Here is a 19,890-nt window from a genome sequence, read left to right on the forward strand (position 1 = left end):
AAAATCAGTAGTAGATCCCAAAAAATGTAGACATTAATTGGATCTTCCTCTCAAATATCTGAGAATCTATTTTACTGCATTCCAATGCTCAATTCTTGGATGACGCATATACATTCTAATGACTCCCACTGCATGTGCAATATTTGGCCTTGTACATACCATAGCATACATCAAACTTCCTACAGCTAGAGCATAAGGTATGTTATATATCTTATCCTCCTCTTCTTGTGTCTTGGGACACATATCCTTAGTCAACTTCAAATGACTAGGTAAAGGTTTATTGATATTTTTAGCGTTCTACATAGAGAAATGTTGCAACACCTTCACAATATAATTAGCTTGAGATAATATCAATTTTTTATTCTTCCTATCTCAGAAAATTTTCATACCAAGGATTTATTTTGCTGCCCCAAAATCCTTCATAGCAAATGAATGTGCTAACTATTCCTTTAACCCCTTAATGTGAACCATGTTAGACCCAACTACAAGCATATCATTAACATATAGACATAAAATAATGTATTTGTCATCATCCAACCTCTTAAAATAAACACAATGATATGAATGACACCTACTATATCCATGCTCATGCATAAAACTATCAAATTTTAGGTACCATTTTCGAGGTGCTTGCTTCAAGCCATATAAACTTTTCCTCAATCTGCACACTAATTTCTCTTTACCTTTGACCTTAAATCCCTATGGTTGTACCATATATATCTCTTCATCCAAATCACCATGAAGAAAGGTTGTTTTAACATCAAGCTACTCCAAATGCAAATCTTCAGTAGCTACAATACTTAAAATAGTGTGAATAGAAGTCATTTTAATAAAAGGAGAAAATATCTAATTAAAATCAATGCCCTTTTCTGTACAAATCCTTTTCCCACTAACCTGGCTTTAAATCATCTCGTACCTCCATTCTCTTCTTTTAACCTGTAAACCCATTTATTCGATAAAGCCCTTTTACCTACAAGCAACTCACATAAATCCCATGTCTTATTTTTCAACAAAGATTCCATTTATTCTTTCATTGTAGACTCCCACTTAATCATTGTATCCATTTTCATAGCTTCATCATAACATTCAGGTTCACTAGCATCAGTAAGTAAAATGGAATACAAAGAAGGAGAAAATCTTTCTAGAGGTCTACTTATCATTCTTGACCATCTAACATTCATTGGGGTGTGTGGTATTTGTTATTGTAGTTGTTGCAAATCATGACAAAGTGTTGGAACATAACCTTTTGGAGCATCATCCAGCGCTACATAATCATCTTGTTTCTTCTCATGTTGCTGCAATAGATCTTTGTACAATACTTTCTCATTGAATATGACATCCATGCTTCTTACAATTTTACAATTTTTAAAATCCCAAAGCCTATAACCAAATTCATCAATGTCATATCCAAAAAATACACATTTCTTTGACTTATCTTCTAGTTTGATTCTATTTTTAGAATCTGTATGAGAAAATGCTTCACAACTAAAGATTTTGAGAATAGAATAACTCACCTTCTTACCAGTACATGCTTCCTCGAGAATACCACAGCACAAAGGAGTAGAGGGGTTTCCTTTATTAATCAAATATACAATATTATTGATAACCTTTGTACACATATTTAAGGGCAACCCTACATGCAACCTCATGCTTCTTGCATGCTCCATTATAGTCATGTTCATGTGTTCAGCCACTCCATTTTTCTATGGAGTCCTTGGAACAGTTTTCTATCTATAAATACCCTTAGTGGAGCAATAATCTTCAAATTAATGATGGAAATACTCACCACGATTATCAAATCTAAGACATTTTAATTTTTTTCTAGTCCCATTTTCAACAAAGCATTTTCATTTCTTAAAAGTTTTAAATACATCAGATTTTTGTTTAAGGAAATAAACTCATACTTTTCTAGTTGCATCATTAATAAATATAACATAATAATGAGAGCCACCAAGAGAAGATACCTGACATGGTCCTCATACATCTATATGCACAAGCTCTAATCTCTCACTTTTCTTTTCCTTCCCACTCCTTACAAAACTCACTCTCTTTTGTTTTCCATTTACACAACTTTCAAGAAATCCATATTAACATATTTTAGACTTGGAAAAAAAAATTGAATGAAGTACTTTCATACATTTCTCACTCATTTGCCCAAGTATATTGTGGCATAGCGTTGTATCAGAATCTACAACAATTATTTGTTCTTCCTACTCAACTATAGCAATTGTTCTTGAACATTCATTTTTATCTAAAACAATCAAAGTAGAAGGAACAGTGTGACCTATTCAAGGATATAAGGTGCCTACTTTTACACCATTTTCTACTACAAGGTAACTTTTTGAAACCTTCCAATATTTATCATTAAAAGTAACAACACAACCCTCATCACCAAATTGTCCTACTAAGATTAAATTCCTACTCAGTCATGGAACATGTCTTACCTCATGTAGTAGCCAATTGTTCCCATGCCGCAACTTAATCTTAAATTTTCCCTTTCCAACAATCTGATAGGGTTCATTATCCCCCAAATAAACAAGCCCAAAATCCCCTTGGACATAATCAATAAAATAACCTCTATGAGGTGTAGCATGAAATGAAGCACCAGAATCTAAAACTCGTGAATCATCAATACTTTCTAAAGAAAGAAGCAAAACATCCTCTTCAGATTTTTTACTTACCAAATTTGCCTTGTTGTTCCCTTCTATTTTCTCTTCTTCATTTCTCTTTTGAGTTCAACAATCATTCTTATTATGCCCTTGTTTACCATAGTACCAACAATCTCTTGGTCCTCTGGATTGAGACCTCTTTCCCTTTGACTTTTCTCTTAATTTCCCATGATTTCCAAAATTATTTCCTCTCTTAGTTGTTTTGCCTCTTCTTTTTATATTCAAAGAAATTCTTGATGTAGATCCACTTGAGATTTTCCTTCAAGTTTACTCACTCGGAATAACACCAATCATATCATCAAATTTTAGGGTATTAGATCCAAAAATAGAATTATTCACTACCATTCTTAAGCCATTCCAACTTTCAGGAAAAGAACACAAAATCAAGAGAGCCATAATTTCTTCATCAAAATTAATACCCACGAAAGATAACTGACTAGTAATGTTATTAAACTCATTTAAATGATTTGTAACAAATCCACCTTCTACCATCTTCATATTAAATAAATTCTTCATGAGAAATATCATTTTTGAAGCAGAGGGCTTTTCATACAATTTTGTTAGGGTTTACATCAACTCTTCCACTGTCTTCACTTGTGTAATGTTAAATGTCACTGATGGCACCAAGCATAATCAAATGCTTCCAATTTCCTTTCTAGCTAAGATCACCCAGTGCTCATTTGTCATAGTTCCTTGTTTCTTTGTTTTTCCTTACAATGGCTTCCATAAATCCTTCTAATAAAGATAGTCCTCCATTTGCATCTTTCATAACTCAAATTTTTACCCATTAAACCTCTCTATCTTTAGCTTACCCTCATCTACCATTGCTCCCACTCAAATGTGAGACTCCCACTCAACTGTGAGACTTTCCTACAGAGGATCGCTAAAAAAGAAAATGACAATCATCTAGCTCTAATACCACTTGTTAGGATTAACCTCAAATAGAAATAATAGTTACATGCAAGTATAACCAATATTAAAAAATAATAGATCGCATAGAAGAGACCACAAGACACCAAAATTTAACGTGGTTCACCCAATCCCTAGGCTTTGTCCACCAACAGCAGGTCCAATATTATTATTATCCAATGATTACAATCTACAATCCTTATAGCTCAATACCACCGCAAGAAGCTACAATATCACCATTACATTATGAAATTCCTAACCCTAAGCCTTTTTATAAAAGCATTTTACCACTTTAAAAATTTGGATTAGAATAAGTCATCCAATAGGAAAAATAGCAGTTGACACCTTTTACAATATAAGATAATTTTTGGCTTCAAGGGTGTTTCCCCTAGAAACCCCCATGAGGGAATTGCCCCTTGACCCCACCATGTATTACGCACTTGGGGTGCTACCCTAGGACCCTGCAAGAGTACTGCCCCATGACCCCATCTTGGGGGCATTGCCCCCAAACCCCTATAGAAATAATATGGGGAGAAAATCACATCAAATAAATCTTTGAGTCTAATTAGGCTCCACATCATGACAATATTTTCAACCTCTTCAATTTACTTCTTAGGATAATCATCAGGTATAGAAACTTCATCATCTCACTCGTGATACTTATACAAATTAGCAACATTGAATATAGGAGATATATCTATGTCATCAAGTAACTAAACTTCATAAGCATTACTACTATCAAACTTCCTCAAGATCTTACAAGGTCCAAACTTCTTCTTTTTTAGCTTGTTGTATGTTCCAATAGGAAATTTTCCTTTCTTCAAATGAGTCATCACCTCATCACCAACTTCAAAAACATGACACCTTCTAGACTTCTCAGCATTCTCCTTATATTTTGATTACTTTGTGCCAAATTCAACTTCACTTTCTCATCCAAAGACTTCATAAAACTAGAAAATTCTTCCCCTTCAACACTTCTCTTCCCTTCATTAGCAGTATCCCTCAAATCTAATATTCCTATAGGTTGCATTGTAGTAACAATCTCAAAAGATGTTTTCCCTATACTCCTATTCACAAAAATTTAATATTATATGCAAACTCAGCTTATGCCAATACCAACTCCCAATTACTTGGCTTATCTCTAACTAAACATTTCAAAAAACTACCCAAGCTTCTATTTATGACCTTCAGCTATCCATCTATCTATGGATGGAATGTAGATCTAAATCGCAACTCAGTACCCATCTTCTTCCACAAAGTCCTTCAAAAATAACCAACAAAGTTACTATCTCTGTCAGAAATAATACTTTTTGGTAATCCATGCAAGTTAACAATCTCTTTGAAGAAAATATCAACAAATTGCACAGCATCTTATGTCTTCTTATATGATATGAAATGAGTCATTTTAGAAAATTTATCCACAACAACAAATATGGAATCATACTCTCTTGTTATCTTAGGTAATCTAAGAACAAAATCCATATTGATGTCACTCCAACTTTTCTCAGGAACAAAAATAAGTTTATACAATCTAGTATTCTAACTTACTCCTTTTGCAATTTGAAAATTTCCACAACTCTTTACAAACTTATGAACATCCTTATATATTTTTCATCAATAATACTTGTCCTTCAGCAAACTCAATGTCTTATCAATTCCAAAATATCTAGTCAATCCACCACAATGCTTCTACTTAATTCAATTAAGTCTCATAGCACTTCTTGGTACACATAATGTAATTCATTTGAACAAAATACCTTCTTGAATGAAATAATCATCATACTTACTCATGTGATTTGATAGATTTGGTGCTTTGCACTCTATCCATGCCTTAGAAAAATTAGGGTCAATATCATATAACTATTTCATTTCATCAAAACCAAGAACCTCAACCTTCATCTCAGTCAAAAACAAAAATGTTCTTCTCAATGCATCAATAACTTGATTAGTGACTCCACTTTTATGTTTGATCACAACTGTGAAACTGTGCAAGTACTCAACCCACTTCATGTCTCTGATTACACTTATGTTGAGTTCCCAAATACTATAAAACTTTATGATTAGTATAAAACAAAACCTCCTTAGGAATCAAATAATGTCTCCACTTCTTCAAGGCTTGAACAAAAGTATAAAAAATTTGTTCATACACAGAATACTTCCTTTTAGAATCATTCAACTTTTCACTAAAGAAAGCAACAAGTTTACCTTCTTGACTCAAAACATCTCTTATTGCACTATTGTTTGCATCACATTCAACTTGAAATACCTTTTTTAAATTAGGTAAAACCAATACAGGTAACTTAGCAACATTTTGTTTCAAAGTCTCAAAACTCTTATCATCTCCATGTGTCCACTTAAAATTCTTGTTATCTCCTCTAATTTTCTTAGTCATAGCATTACAAACATAACTAAAATTCTTAATAAACTTCTTGTAGAAACTATCCAAACCATGAAATGATCTTACCTCACCCACATTCTTAGTTGTAGGCCATTCCAAAATTTCTTTAACCTTCTCAGGATCCATCTCAAACCATCAATTGAAATCACAAATTCCAAGTACATAATCTCCTCTTGCAAAAAGGAACACTTTTTCAAGTTAGTCATCAACTTCTCCTCTTTCAATATCTACAATACTTGTCTAACATGCTCAAGATATTCTTCCTTAGTCTTATTGAATATCAAAATATCATTCATATAAATAATCACAAACTTACCCAAGAATCTCTTGAGAACTTCATTCATCAATCTCAAGAAAGTACTAGGTGTATTATCAAACAAAAAGGCATTACCAATCATTCATACAAACGATCTTTTGTCTTGAAATAATTCTTTCATTCATCACCTTCTTTGATTCTAATATGACGATAATCACTCTTCAAATCAATCTTGGTAAAATACTTTGTTTGATTCAAACAATCCATTATGTCATCCATCCTCGGCATAGGAATTATATATTTTACTATGATCTTGTTAATAGCTTTTGAATCAATACACATCCTCAATTCTCCATTCTTCTTAGGTGTAAATACAGCAAGTATAGCACATGGGCTAAAACTTTCTCTAATCAAACCTTTTTGCAACAACTTATGCACTTCTCTGTTAGGTTCCTCATTCTCTATAGGTGTCAATATATGTGGTTCGTTATTTGAAAAACTAGCTCCAAGAATCAAATCCATACAATGACTTTACTTCTTAATAGTGGTAAACCATTAGGTATATCTTCTACAACAATTTCTTTATACTCCTTTAGAAATCTTTCAATTTCTACTCACACTCAGTCAATACTACTAGCTTTTTCTATCACTCAGTTACTACTTACCTCTGTCACTCGGTCATGACTGGAACAACCTAGTCTTCTAGGAATTATGGTAAAATAGATTTGATTCTTCTTCATTTCCTACTCAAATTGCTTCCCATTGACCACCCAAACTTGAACAATAGTAAAATTAACTTCATCTAGACTTTCAATCAAAAGAAACAATACTTTATTTCTACCATTCACCCAAAGAGTCTATTAGTTTGATCTTCCATCAAGTATAGCACATCTATCATATTGCCAAGGTCTACCCAACAAAATATGACAACAATCCATGGGCATAACATCACACAAAACTTCATCAAAGTAATTCCCAATATTGAACTTCATAATACATTGTTCACTTACCAATATATTATGCTCATCCTTGATCCATGAAACGTGATAGGGTTTAGGATGCTTCAACCTCTACAACTACAACTTTGTAACCAGCTCCTCTGATGCCAAATTTTTGAACTTCCACTATCAATTATCATCTTGCAGCATTTTCCAACCATCTTACATCTAGTCTTGAAAAGACTTCTCTTAGGACAAGTTCCTCATCAATTCCCTTGTTACAAAAAGTTCTCTTCACCATCATATTTTCTCTAGCCTTAGGTCAACTTGGAAACCCTCAAGGTCTCCTTGAATCATACCATTTATGTTACTTGTTCATTCTCACCATAGGATCTACACTCAAAGGATCTATTCCCTTCTTTTCCACATCTAAAACAATTATCAGAAAAACCACCTCTAGAATAAGAATTACCTCTTCCTCGATAAGAACTAGTACCTCCTCAATAATAATTACCACCTTTCATTCAGTCCTACCTTTATCATCATTTTTCCATTCAGATTTTCCCTTATCTTGCACACGATTGTTAGATCTATCACTTTCTCCATAGGATCTACCTTTGCCTCTCTAGAATATTCCACCTCTACCTATTTTTCTTTGTTCATGCTTCTTTTTCAAGATCTCCTCATCTTTCAAGGCATATTGGTATGCTTCTTCCACACTTTCCAATTTCCTAAAGCTTATTTCATCTTGAATCCTAGATCTTAATTCATTGAGATACCTTGCAAATTTCTCAACCTCACAATCCAAAAGTCCAGATCTAATGTCCGATCTATAGAATTTCTCAGTATACTCCTTTAGATTCATGTCCATTTGTCTCAAATTTTGCATCTTTCTCAACAATCTAACTTGGTAATCAGCAGGAAAGAACTTCTTCTTCACCTTGTTCAACATTTTCAACCAAGTCCTGATCTTCTTCTTTCCTCTCCTTTGTCTATCAGTTTGCAAATTCTCCCACCATAGTGAGGCATGACCTTTCAACCTAGTGACTGCAATTTTCAGCATCCTATTATCAGGAGTGTTTTCATATTCAAATAAATTCTTCATATCAAATATCCAATCCAACATAGCATTGGTGTCCAATTCTCCATCGTAAGGAACAACTTCTACAGTAGGCTTTGAATGTGCCCTAGATAATACTCTCAATAATCTTTCCTCATCTTGATCTTTATCAGGTTTTGAATTAGAGTTTGGTGTTATTTCTTCATCATCACTCACACCATCAAGATGTTCTCCTCTCCTCTGGGTTGTCTCCACCACATCTAATTTGGCTACAATTTTTCTCAACATATCCATAATATAAATGTCAACATTTCCTCTACCTCAAACCATCTTTACAAATAGGTTCCTGCAAGATCGTAACCCTCTGCAAGATATAGGTCAAATTCATAGCTTTTCAATGCTACAACCAAATTCCACTTAGAGTTCTACATGATCCAATGTCCACAAGGATGAACCTCAAGCTTTGATACCACCTAGTGCAAGGAGGGTATGAATAGTTAGGGCCAAAGGAACACCTATTGTTCAAACACCTTGCTAAGTAAGATAAGAGAAGAAAACACACAAAGAACAACACTTAGGGGAGAGAGAGAGAGAGAGAGAGAGAGAGAGAGCAAACACTTTTATTGATTCATCATGTTATCAACATACATGTCGAGCTATCAAGCCTTCTAGGTTACAACTAGATACAAAATACAACTTCAAGTTCTACAATCCAACTTAAAATTCGCAATTCCAAAAACATCTTCTCTAACTCTCTAAGTCCTACTCTCAACTAAACCAAATGCATCTACTTATACTTGTCAAAATGGCTTTTAGAATATTCTAGATCATCACATAATAGAAAGGTCGACCTTAAAATGGTCTGTACTCATCCCATGACATGATCCAATCATAATTTACAATCCAAATTAAATGTGTAAGTTGGCTTGAACTAAGAATAAATCATGATAAACTTGGTCAAAGAACCCAAGCATCAACAATATCAAGTTTACTCAACACATGAAGGAACACTTGGCCAATACTGGATAGCACGACCAATACAAGATAGCTATAGTAACTTAGCAATCATTGGCTATAGTAACTTGGCCATCACTAGCTACAGTAACTCAGCCATCACTAGCTACAATAACTCAGCCAACATTGAATAGCTTGGTAGCAATAGCAACTTGGAAACCACTAGCACTCAGCTCCAACATGCAGAATGAACAAAGATGAGTAGGATAGCAAGACAACCTAGGATGGTCCTACATCAATATAGTATCAAGTGTGGATCCTAGTTACGAAAGATTTCCATACCTAAAATATCTTTTTCATTATGTTAGTATTTATGGCATAGAATTGATGCTTTTGTTTACTATATGCCTAAAACTTGAATCTCTTTCTATTATGAATCTTGATCTTAAGTTCTAGATGTAGCAAGTTATTTGGAGTTGAGAAATATTAGCTTGCAAAATGTATATATGGAAGAATGAATCCTATACAAACTAATTCTTGAAAAAGATAATTTAGAGAGTTTGCATTTGAAGGAGGTTACAATTGAGCTTTTTGAAGTAATTAATAAGGCAATCCTAAAGCACCTAAAATTTCAATATGTGACTCTTATTAATTTTGATATGAGAGAGCCAATTGAGAGCTTGGAGGTTGTGTATGTTAGCATTTTTACACGAATGTGGTAAAAAATCCACTAGATGATTATGAAATTAACTAAGCTAAAAAGGTTGTGTATTTGGGATGTAATGTCCAATGTTAAATATTAGGTTGTGGATCTGGAGACAATAGAAACCAACTTTTCTAAATTAACCATCCTTTCTTTGAGCTATGATCTTAGAGATGGGCTTCTCTAGTTTGACTTAAAAGGATCGTCTCCACGGGAAAATGTGACAATCTTAGTGTTAGTGTAATTGTTTTTTATATCTTAGTGGGTTATTTATTTCTCCCTATATTGCCAGGTTTTTCCTACATTTTTAATAATCTTGCTTAGGTTAATAAAGCATGTCTTATTTAGAAAGTGGTTGCGAGGTGTCACCTTCTGCATGTGAGCATCCATTAGCTATCTTAGTAAGATACTTTGCTATCTTTAGTCTGATAGATGGTTGCTCCTCATTCATTGGTTAGTGTTGCCACCTCCTCCCTCTTCCTAGTCTATATAAGCATGCTACTTGGCTTGTATTTGCAATAGATTTCTTTTGCATCCTATTAATGCTATTTTTCTTCCAGCATTTGCATTACTCTCTTGGTGACTAACTCTATGTTGCTATTCTGATTTTATATCATTTGCATTCATAGTTTAGATATCTATTCTTTACACTAGTTTTACGGGTTATCAATCTTTTCAAATTCTAACATGGTATCAGAGCTTTTCTATGTGCAAGAGTAGATTTTAGTTTCCTTATTTGAGAGATTCAGGGTGGGTTAATAAATCTTATTGAATTTTTTTGAAAAATGAAGTATGTTCTTCTCTTGCATCTTTGGATGATCTTGAGAATCAAAAATATTTTGACAAAAATATTTTTAATCTCTGGGGTTTCAATCTCAAATCTAACAACCAACGTGCATATTTGAAGTTTTCAATCAATATTATAGGTTCCAACATGCCATTGATGGACTTAGGAAGATGATTCAATATTTTCATGTCATCTTTTGGTTGTTGGGTTGTTTCTTGGTTGTTGGGGTAATTTTTTGTTGTTAAAGGCGTCTAATTTACACTATAGCTACATCTTTTGTACATCAGCAATAAAAATGCTTTCTGGGTTTTCTTTGCAGCATTGAAAAACCATTTGGACATCTTTTACTTTTTGCATGCAATTTGTATATTTTGCAAAATTGAGCATAGAAAGCTATAGCCATACCCCTCTCTGTTGGTAGTTGTAGATTTGAACGCAATTTTCAAATGCCTCGTTCTTGCTCATACAGACTCTGATTTCAACGATTCTTGTTATGACCTTGGCTATTTGTTGTGCTCTATCCACTAGTGGAGTTTTTTTTTTATTTTCATGTAGAATTTTTTTAGAAATTGCAGATTCTTGATCGTGACTGTGCATAGTTCTTATTTTGGAAACTTCTGAGGATCATAACTTTCTCATACGACCTTGTATCGAGGTGATTTTTTTTTAAAAGTGCATGAATTTTCAAGTAAATCACAGTGGTGCTATTTATTTCCTTGATTAGTGTGCCCAAGTTTCACTTTTAGCATATGCTCTTCATGAGGGTTTGTAATGCATTCAAATCAAGACCACTAAGTATTTCTTTCGAGTGGTAGTTTTAAACACACTAAAATAAAGTGCCAAATCATATTTCTTTGGGGGGTTTCTTTGATTGAGTAAAAAGGGGGGGCATTTTCGTGGCTGGGTTCTCTTTTTTTGGCATTTCTTCTCTGCATTTCTTCATCATGGATCAAACAAATATGCCCATCCTAACTCCATACAATTACTTTGAGTGGAAATAACGCATGACAATTCACTTAAGGAAAGCTAAATTAAATAGGATAACTATGGGACCCTAAACTAAACCTTATAAAGATGAAGATAAGCCTAAGTGGTTTAACAAATGTGATGAGGCATATGGAACATTGTGTTTGTCTATTTCTCCTAATTTTCTATTTCACATTGAATATTTGAATACACCAAATGAAATATGGTTAAAGCTAGAAACACTATTTAGCACACAAGATTCAATTAGGGGTCATATGTTGGAAAATGAACTAATTAGTTTTAAGTCTAGGCAATTTCAACACAATCCAAGATTTCTCTACTAAATTGAAGTCACTAAGGTTGCAATGAAAACAATGTAGAATTGAAAAGAAAGATGAACAACTGATTCTTAGTATTCTCTCTAAGCTAAGTTTAGAATATTCTATGTTTGTCTCTACCTTCTATGCTACTAAGGGTGCACTTGGTACTCAATTCACCATGCCATCTTTAGATGATTTTGTTGTCAATCTCACTCGAGAATAGGACAAGCTAATCTAGATGGGCACTCTTAAGTCCTCTAAGTCACGTGCCTTGGCTGCCAACCAAGGCACAAAAGAACAAAAAGGACAAAGTAGTAACAACAATAGTAAGGATGAGAAACAAAATAATAGTGAGGAAAAGAAGGATTAGATACCAGTTGCTTCAAAAGCAACTATTGATACCCCATCTTCCAAGGGCGATAAGCCTAAGAAAGAAAAGGTCAAATGTGCCTATTGTAAAAGACCTGATCATGATGAACATAAAGGTTTGAAGAAACAAATTGATTACTTGACATACATGCTTGAGAAGAATAATATCAATGTTCCTAAGTCTATTAAACAAATTTCTAATGAAGGGTCTAACAAGGAAAAAGAAAATAGCAAGGGGAAAGGAAAGGGAAAGGCCCTTGTTGCAATTGCTTCCTCACCATGCACTCGGGTTCTTGATTCGAGTGCTTCACGCCACATGGCTTATTTAAAGAACTTTTATCCTTGGAGCCATGTACTATGTCTTCTATTTTGATGGGTGATGACACTCCTGTTGAGGTGTGTGGGAGAGGATCTATTGATGTGGGGAATGGCACATTCCATGATGTTCTTTGTGTACCTCATTATCAACTAATCTCCTATTATTATACTAGATTACTCACACAAGTTCAGGCAAGCAGGTTAAGTTCACTCCTGATTCAATGGAGATACGTGAGTTGCATAGTGATTCTACAATTGCAGTTGGAAGAGAAAATCATCAGTCATGACTCTGTCTATTTTCTCACTTTGTTCCTAATCCTCCTTCACCTATTTTTCTCACTCACTTTAAAGATGTGAGTAAATTATGGCATGAGTGGTTTGGCCATCTTAACTTCTGCTATTTGCATTAGCTCAACCAGTAGAGCATGGTCACAAGGTTGCCTTCAATTCAGTTCTCAAGTGGTGTTTGCCAAGGTTGCATTCTTGGTAAGCATCCTAAGGAAAAGTTTGACAAAAGTAAGGCATGGAGAGCTACACAGATACTAGAGTTAGTTCACAGTGATTCGGCTAGTCCATTTCAACATCCTTCTTTTAGAAAGGCCCAATATGTCCTCACATTCATTGATGACTTTTCTCAATATACTTGGGTGTACTTTCTCAAATAGAAGTCAAAGGTATTTGATCATTTTTAGGACTTCAAAACTTTTGTAGAGAAGCAATCTGGGAAAGCCATCAAAGTTTTTCACATAGACAATGGTGGTGAGTATGTCAACCATCAGTTTGAAAGATTTTGCACTTTAGATGGGATTGATTTACAACATTTAGTTCCATGCAATCCTCAGCAAAATGGTGTTGCAGAATGGAAGAATAGATCCTTGAAGGAAATGGCAAACTATATGATTCACTCTGGATCTCTTGCACCACAGTATTAGGCAGAAGCCATTAACTATGCTTTTTATATCCAAAATCATGTTCCTCACCAAGCCTTGAAGGGAGTTACTCCTTTTGAATCTTGGAACGGTCGAAAACCATTAGTTAAACACTTTTGAGTTTTTGGCTATCCTGCATGGGTCCACATTCCTACAGAGAAATACAAGGCCTTGGATCTATAGAGCAGACTTTGCATATTTTTAGGTTATCCTAATGGTGTGGAGGGTTATCGATTGCTCCACCCTACTACGCATGAGTTTTTCATTAAGAGGAGTATTTAGTTTGAGGAGGGACCTTCAAGCTCCCTTTCTATCACTTCTCCAACTCCTACTTTGATGTTGGAGTCACTTGGAATACATGATAGATCTTCTAATGAGTCAGATTCACTAGAGTTGTCTTCTACCTCCACTTCTGATGGAGAGTGATTTAGAGGACTCACCTCCTTCCTCTCCTAGTCATCATTCATAGGTTGATGATTCTCCTCTACATTCTCCATCTTCTAGTCCACTTTGGGCTAGACAAACCTTGGAGTCTGCAAGTGATTGGTTTGGGGATCAATCAAACACCAAGAAAACTCATTCATAATTCCAGGATTCTCTACATGTCTTCATTGCTACTGCCTCAGATCCACAGTCCTTTCATGAGGCTTCTGGTATTCTTGAGTGGGATAAAGCTATGTAGGAAGAGTATTGTTCCTTGATGAGGAACCACACCTTTTGTCTGACTTCTGAGTAGGTTGTTGATATCTTCACCAAACCCTTCACTGAGAGCAAGTTCCTTCATTTGTAAGTTGTGTTGGGGGTGCGAGATGCTTCATCTTTTGGGGGGGCCTCCTCCTCTCACTTGGAGTCCTGATTATTTTTAGGGGTCTCTTCTCTCTCTTTTGGGAGAATTTTATGTACATGGGTACCTCATCAAGCCTGACTTTCCATGACCCATTTCTCCATCCACCTAAGCTTTTCTTATGGGGGTGTTAATGTAGTTTTTTTAATTTCCTAGTGGGTTATTTATTTTTCCCTATATTGCTAGGTTTTTCCTACACTTTTAATAATCTTGCTTACGTTAATAAAGCATGTCTTATTCAGAAAGTGGTTGCGAGGTGTCACTTCATACATGTGAGCATCCATTAGCTATCTTAGGAAGATACTTTGCTATTTTTAGTCTGATAGATTATTTTTCCTCATTGGTCGGTGTTGCCACCTCCTCCCTCTTCCTATTCTATATAAGCATGCTACATGGCTTGTATTTGAAATTGATTTCTTTTGCATCTTCTTAATGTTATTTTGCTTCCAGCATTTGCATTACTCTCTTGGAGACTAACTCTATGTTGCTATTTTGATTTTATATCATTTGCATTCATAGTTTAGATATCTATTCTTTGCACTAGTTTTCTGGGTAATCAATCTTTTTAGATTCTAACACCTAGAGTTAGATTCTATGGCAATTAATGACCTCTTCAGTCAATGGATAGTAGTAGTTCTTGAAAGATGCCCAAGACTCAAGATGGTTATAATCCATGGGAATATTTCTGATGCAAAATTTTATGATGATTACCAAATAATAGCAAGATTCACTTCTTCCACTCTAAGTATTATGAGAATGCTTGTAAATGTTGATGTGTAGTTCAAATTATAATAATATGCATTTGTATTAGCTTGGTCATGAGATTCTAGCCAATCTCAATAAGATGATAATGTAATATGATTTGTTTCCTAATTTAGAATCTATGTTTCAAGGGAGTTTTTTAACTTGGTCTAAGTTGAATGTTGTTTGTCTCTTCTAATTATAACGATGAACTAGCATTATAGGTAACTTTCCTGTACTAACTTTCCTGACACGTAATAGTCAACTAGTTATTATCCTCTATGTTTTTCTTACTAAAGAGGTCCTTAAGGCCATCCTAACATAGTGATCTTTCATAATACCTTGCTCATTGCCTTGATGGTGTGGGTGTCATAACCCTTTTTCCTTGATGGCCTATATTTTCTAGTGGTGTTAGGAAGTTTTATAATATAATTCCATTGTTCTAGCTCTCGTGATATCTTGGTTTATGTCCAAGCACATCAAATAGCTACATGTTTTCTTTTATCTCCTTCTATGCCTCTAGAGATAGGTTTGGAAACAGTGGAGGTTTGTCTTTGAAATGAAATTAACTCAAAATATGTAAAATTCAAAATAACATTAGGTTTCATGTAGAATTTGAATATTATGAGTATCTTAAATATTAGATATATAACTGAATCTTGACAAACTACATGTGTCTTGACTCTTCAATTTTTGCAAATCATGCTAATGATATTGTATTTCAGTATAATACACTAAAGCCAGAATGAATAGCAATTGAATATATAGAAAGATAGTATAGTTTCCTTTATATAATATCTTTAATGTAAATATAAAATGTTCTATAGTATAAAAATATTATCACAATCATTGCATGTGACTCATTTATTTCCTAATCTATTCCTTCCTAAATCTTCTCTATATTAAAATGGTTATATTATCTCTTTCCTTTTGGCAAAGAGTAGAAAAACCCACTGGATATAAATACTACTTTTTTCCATTGAGACACTACTAAGCTTATCTTGTACTATTTATAGTTCTCATATTAGGGCTCACTTGAATATCCATCCATAATGCACAAACATATTTTACATTATCTCTCTCGGCTCTAGATGATTTTCCAAAATATTTTCTTGCCTATTGGAAATTTCATTCTCATTTATTTCCATCCTATGGTGACAAGTTGTCAATAAATGATTGAAATCTTTGATTCTCTATTTAGATTTCATTAAATAAGTGAGAAAATCTAATTTTTCAATAAAAATATCTTTGGGGTTGCACTCAAGAAATAGAGGTGTAGATTTATATTTCAAAAGTACCAAAATGAAAGAATTGTGTATTATAGTTTGAATTGAATGGTTATGGGACCCCTAAAGTGAGTAGATTGGTTACTAATTTTTAATATAGAGAAGATTGAGGAAGGAATAGCTTAGGAATTCTCATCTTTGAGTAAAGTGTACAACTGAGAGACAGTAATGGAATGGCATAACTTCTAGAAGTCTTTCAACTCTAAAAATGGTTATGGAATGAACCTTCATTATGATGTGAGCTTTTTTTCATGCATTGAGAGAACATCACATAGTGTACTAATGGAGATGAAACAATTTTGTTATCTATCTTTTTCATGGTATAGTATAAAAATACCCTTGGCATTTTATATGAAATATTTGATCCTCCTCTGGCATGGCACCCTTAACTCTAGATGGTAACCCTCCACTCATTTGTAATATTCTCACAAAATAGAGATGATTTTATGGGAAAATCATACTAAATAGAGCCCTTTCAAATTGAGCCTCCCTACAGTAAATCAAATGCATGCCCTCTGCATTTGACCTCATCTTTAAATTTGAAAATATATGCACTAGGAACCTCAATAAATAGATAGACTCCCTTTATGCATCAACTAATTATATGCATTCACTATGTAGACTCTACATAGTTAGTGATCCCCATACTCTTAAATTTGAACTCCAAACATTAAATGGAACACAAACTTTGATCTTCTCATACAAGTATAGTATAAAAGTAACCTAGTCTATCCAAGGTATAACCTAGGTTTTCATCCACTTAAATCATTAACAGATCTTATCTACCTTCTACCATTACTAAAAGCACACATATGAATAGGCATATGAACTTACCACTAACTAATCAAATTGCACAACTAAAGCCCAACCTCCCACTCGTGATCCACCCAAAATAGAACAAACTAAGTTTCACTTTTCTCTTTCTATTTTTATATCTCATTTTAGTCAAAATTTTGACAACAAACTTAGGTTGTGTCAAAATTTGGACAAAAAACTTAGGTGGCATCAAAATTTTGACAAAATTAGGATTATAATTTTAAAAAAGGTGAATTTCACAAGCCAAAATGGCCTAATGTCAAAATTGAAGGCCAATTGTACTAGTGTGTGTTTGATAAAGTTATTGGAAGGTGGATATCTTACAATAACTTAAATATTTATATCATGGCATAGATTTTTACATAATGTTTAAACAAATTGTGATCGATTATATCGTGTAAATCAACAACTAAGACAGATTGTGATAGATTATATTGTGTAAATCAACAGCTAAGTGTTAGATGTCATTTAATTGATAGGATATGAGTGTTTATATAGATATATCATAGGTAGTTATTGAATATCATGTGACATGATATTCAAGTGGCCATAACCTTATTATTGAGTACTTGGTGAATATCATGTGTTGAAATTTAGTAGGCCATTACTCAGAGTATTTGGTGAATATCATATGTTGATATTCTAGAGGTTAATACTTGTGATATCAAAATGGTGGAGATCTTCTAATCAAATATATCCTTAAAATTGGTCATTCCTAAAACTACCAATGGTGTAATATATACCATGTTTTTATCCTTCTTGGCTAAGAGGAAGCATTGATGTTTTGTAGCTTATGTTAGATAAATCCTATGAGACTAGAATATTGAAGATATATATCTTATGTGAGATATAATATATATAGATATATGTCTAAAATACAATTAGGAGAATACATATGTGTGTGTATACCATCTTAAATTGGAAGCACTCTAATTTAATGAATGTTTAGCACCTATTTAATGTGAGATCATCAATCTCCTTGTGTCTTTCATTCCTTTTTCCCTTTTATGTCTTTCTTCCTAGGTGGAATCAGGGCAAAAAATAATAGATCATCATTAAAGTTCCTATTTTCATGGCATCAAGCCTTAGGTAGGATCTATTTCCCCTAGGTCCTTCGTTTCATTCATCTATCCACTTGGAATCTTCTCCTTACATCATAACGGTTATATCTTAGACTCTACACTAGATTTTGGAGGTTCAAGACCTATTTTGGGATCCTAAAAGGGTTTTAGAGGTCCTAGGACTTTGTTGTCAGGGGTGCAATGCATCCCTAATCAGGGCCTATCTTAGGTCTCCCCTTTAGGTCCTATGTCTAAATATGTTCAAGGTGTAACCTATTATGTAGGTTAGCCCTTGTGAGTTAGTCAATTGTAAGCTCTATATAAACCCTTCCATTTTCTCCATTTCTCTTCCATCTCATTCACAAGTGTTCAAGCATCCAAAAACTTAAGTTATCAAATTCTTTTGCATTCAATCCTTTAAGCTTTCAAAGATTAAAGATCAAGGATTTAAGCATTCAAGAAATCGAAGGATTTTATCTTCAAGATCTTCTATAATCTATTCAAGATCCTTTGTTGCATCTTCTACATCCATTCATCTTCATCTTCTTGGTCCAAAATCAATTGGTGAAGTAAGCACATCACATTTGATTCAAGAGATCCAATTTTTGTAAGGTGAATTCATATATTTACTTTTCATTCATGTTATTCCAATTATTTTAATTCAAGTTTAATTCCTAAAATAGGGTTTGACCAAGGAAAACCCCCCATCAATAGAAAAAATCTTTTTTTATTGCAAGTTGTGGATATTGAATTGATGAACAAGTTGCAAATATGAGTACCCTTTTTTACTTTCTTTAGAACTGCAAAATTAGAATCAACATCACACATTATTATCAAGGGTAGACTTCACCCTTAATGATCCCATTTTACCCATGAAGATCCAATTTTTCCCTCATAGTTTGCCAAAATAAACCTTAGTTTTTCTTATTGCACAATTTTAGGCTCAAATCTGATGATTTCAATTCATATTGATTAGAACACTAAGCATAAAAATAATTTAAAGGTGTGCCCTTTACCTTCTTTGTCCTTTCAACATATTTACATATATCTATCTTTAATATCTCTCTCTCTCTCTCTCTCTCTCTCTCTCTCTCTCTCTCTCTCTCTCTCTCTCTCTCTCTCTCTCTCTCTCTCTCTCTCTCTCTCTCTCACACACACACACACACACACACACACACACACATGCACACATAGGGTTTTCAAGGACTTGTATATCTTTCCCTTATTCTTCCTATACCTAGTTTGAATTGGCACTCATTTCTTATTTGATTAGCACTAATTTCTTTGAGCCTAGTTCTTTAGAACTTGGATTAAAAGGATTATTCTTCTTTCCTTCTCTTCTTCTATATGCATATTTATATGTATTATATGTGATCAATAAGTATTTTATCCTTTACTCACATTTATTACCCCACATGTATTGGTGAACCTAACTTACAACATTTCCACTTCTGATTTGGTGTTAGATTTCTCATTCAAAGTTAGATCTTTATGTTCTATTGTATTATCTTGTGATCTATCTTTTCATGCTTTATACCCAACTTCATATTACATTGGGTTTGAGTT

At 33.8% G+C, this 19,890-nt stretch overlaps 1 pseudogene; it reads left to right on the forward strand.

The window, feature by feature from the left end:
* Window positions 1-15,212, forward strand: part of LOC149535486 (F-box/LRR-repeat protein At1g67190-like) — a 103,985-nt pseudogene extending 88,773 nt beyond the window's left edge.
* The last annotated feature ends 4,678 nt before the right edge of the window (window positions 15,213-19,890 follow it).

The sequence above is a fragment of the Cupressus sempervirens genome, chromosome 10 (genome assembly GCF_028749045.1).
Source record: "Cupressus sempervirens isolate cs-2001-9-10 chromosome 10, ASM2874904v1, whole genome shotgun sequence".
Classification (NCBI taxonomy): domain Eukaryota; kingdom Viridiplantae; phylum Streptophyta; class Pinopsida; order Cupressales; family Cupressaceae; genus Cupressus; species Cupressus sempervirens.